The sequence below is a fragment of the Pleuronectes platessa genome, chromosome 9 (assembly GCF_947347685.1).
Source record: "Pleuronectes platessa chromosome 9, fPlePla1.1, whole genome shotgun sequence".
NCBI classification, from domain to species: Eukaryota; Metazoa; Chordata; class Actinopteri; order Pleuronectiformes; family Pleuronectidae; genus Pleuronectes; species Pleuronectes platessa.
Genome location: NC_070634.1, coordinates 21,106,558 through 21,109,841, shown reverse-complemented (window position 1 = coordinate 21,109,841; position 3,284 = coordinate 21,106,558).

Below are 3,284 nucleotides of genomic sequence, written 5' to 3'. Positions count from 1 at the left end.
ATCAAAGCAGTGGATATGTTAGGACATGATAACTGGCAGAAAACCCTTTGAACCGTGATGTCAACGCCGACCTTCAGACAGTTTTGCTCATGTGACATTGTCATGTCAGTGCATAAAGGGACCAGACAACACAGTGGGCTGTCCAGATTGAAGCTCAAGCCATTAAACAGAGGGAACCCGTTATGTCCGTCTAGTGGAGCCCTGTGAAAAGTTATAAAACGAAGGGTTCGGCGGCTCCGTGACTAACGGGGGCTCAGGGCCTGTCCTCCTGGGCCACAGTGCACAGGAGAGTGGGATTCCCAAATTGATTTCACATAAAATATTTCGAAAGGTTTTGAGTTCAGTGGTACTTTGAAGTCCTCGGGTCACCGAACTGACTCATCCACATAAATATATGATTGTGTTTTATTCCTCCACCGTTCAACGTCCACCCTGTGAGTGAGAGGACAGCGCGCAAGAGTTGTGTCTTAGATGTGTATTCCAGGTCAGGTGTCACATGTAATACTTTTAAATTGTGTTAAGAAGTATAACTGGCCACAGTTAAAGGGACAGTTCACCTAGAAATGAATCTTCACTCATTATCTACTCACCACTGTGTTGATGGAGGGATGGATGAAGTGTTTGAGTCCAAGAAACACTGTAGGAGTCTCAGGGGGAAACCGTGTTGCAGTCAAATCCAAGAAAATTTAATAATAAAGCAACAGAAAAAACATAACATGCCTCCATGTTCACTAATTGGCATATAGGGCTGAATAGATAAAGAGTGAATTTCCCTTTTTGGGTGAACTATCCCTTTAACAGTTGAAAGGCAGCTTGATTTAATGCAGAATCAAGCAGCTCCAGTGACCTGAACACACCCTAAAAAGAGATGTAGGAACATTTTGTAATGTGTATTTCTTTTTCTGAGAGGAGAGAATACGTGTGTCTGGGAAAAACTGTCCTCGTCTGTGTGTGTGTGTGTGGACACGGCCTCAGAGAGACAACAGGCAGCGTGCTAGAGTACCAGGGATGGGCAAGTCCAGATAAGCATCAAGTCCGAGCTGCCTCTCAGCACAGGAAATAGCATTAGCTCCGTTGTCACACACACACACACACACACACACACACACACACACACACACACACACACACACAGAGAGAGACACAGTGACCTCTTGCTGCCCAGGTTGCCATGGAGATGCTGCTCCCTCTTTATACCCCCCCCCAACAGCTGCTCATGTAAAGGCCGACGTGTGATCACTATGTGTCTCCATCATTTATACAGTTGCATGTTAATTACGTTCTGTTTCAGGTGCAGCACTCAGCTTTATTAAATCTTTGTACAGGCAGTAATTATTACATTGTTTCTCCACTACGCCACCCAGAGGGGGGGGTGCACTTCTGGTAAAGGTGAAGCCAAAGCGTCTTGATCGCCCCCCTGGTGGATAGTTGCTGTATTGGTCAACAAGTCCTGCCTTCTCCATGTTTGGGAAGGGGACATGGAAAAAACTAAAACGTAAATGTTGATATTCAAGTGTTTGGTTTTTAATTAGTTATTTGATGTTATAAAAACGGGGGGGGGGGGGGGGGGGGGGGAGACGACACATAATTTGTGAAGCTTACGTGTCAGGGCTCCATCCCCCGATCGCTGCCGAGCAGACTCTGGGTCCTCGTGTGCAAGATGGCGATGTTCATATCTGGGATATTCTGGCTTCATTTCTGAATAGTGGGAGGAGGCGGAGACATGTCGTCCGTCTTTATTCACAATCAACGGTTCAACCAGAGCGACTGCTTCTCCTCATCTGCTGAGTCCAGCTAATCCTTCTCTGTTTGATCAAGTTAAAAAATACATTTAAGAGAAGTCTCTCCCTGCAACGTGAATTCCAATATGTCCTCTGGGGACATGTCTCCTGTTTCCATCTGCATCCGTCTCCATATTGAACTTGACTTAGAGACTCAAACCTCGGGCTCAAACTCATCAGGGTAATGGATCGCTTTGTCTGGCAGGCCGATCGAAAGGTTGCAACAATGTTTAGCTCATCTGCTCGGCCTCTCATTGGAATGAATGTTTAGAATCAGACTCATTAATACTCATCCCCGGCTGTTAGCCTGCTCGCTGACACCTTGTTGCAGCGGTGTTAACCATCTCGCCAAACCACCATATCAACGTCCACCAACAAAGCTAATAGTGATAGATATTGTGATGATAACTGGACGGGTTAAAGGAGTAACATGCACATTCTGGACTCTGAGACCTCTGACCTGTGAACTCTGCACTCTCTCTGGTCCACTCACTGAGAGGAAAGAGGAGCAGTCACTTCTCACAGACCTAGCAGCTGGACGAGCAGCTGGAGGCACAGGTCCAGTGTCGCACCCGGGCGGTTCACTGCACCTCCCTCAGAGCCGGGAACAGCGAATCAAACGCACCCCAAAAATAATGGCAATACCACTGCTCCAGCTGATTCTGCACCATGGAGATGCTGGAGATGGCTCGAGTGCGGCCGGATAACGGAGCCGGTTCATCTGATCTCTGCCACAATGGTTGTATGTAGTGTGCATGAATTGCAATTTCATTTTACACGTGTGTGCATTAACCTGGTTGTGCTGTGTTTTATTGAGAGTACTATATTCCAGAACTCCTGCGTGGTCTATCGGAACACATTTGTGTGGTCACTGGGTTTTCATATCTTCTGTGACTCAACAATGCTTTAGTATCATTACAGACAAGTCAGCTCCTGTATCCACACTGTGTCCAGTAACCACAACCACAGCATCAATAACCACAGAGTCTGTAGAATCAATCAGTGTTAAAGTCTTAAGCTGAGAGTGTATTACAGAATAACGGGACTAAAATAACCAACTGTTCCTTTGGGCAGGAGGAAATGCTACTTTCATTGCACGGCAACACAAATGTACTTTCTTGTATTTTATATAAAAATTCCCCCTCTGACCTTGTTATTGAATAGTAGCTTCTTATTTACTGTACAGACATAACAGTGATTTAAGACTTATCCTAATTTTGAACTATTCCTTCTTTGATTTAACACTCCGCTCTGGTTTACATTCACACGGTTAATTAACAAGACGTCTGGGTCTTTGAGCTTCTTTAAAGATTATACCAGTGACTAATTTTCACCATGAAGAAGACGTAACTATTTCTCATCTACCAGAACTCTGTCTGTATTTTGGGCACTGGGGGAAACTGTGCTTTCTCCAGCATAAGGCAGTTTTCTAGCTGAATGAACACTGGTGACGTAAATTGCTGTTCAAGCAGCTTTATCTCTGCTCTGTAGATGAGACGCTCT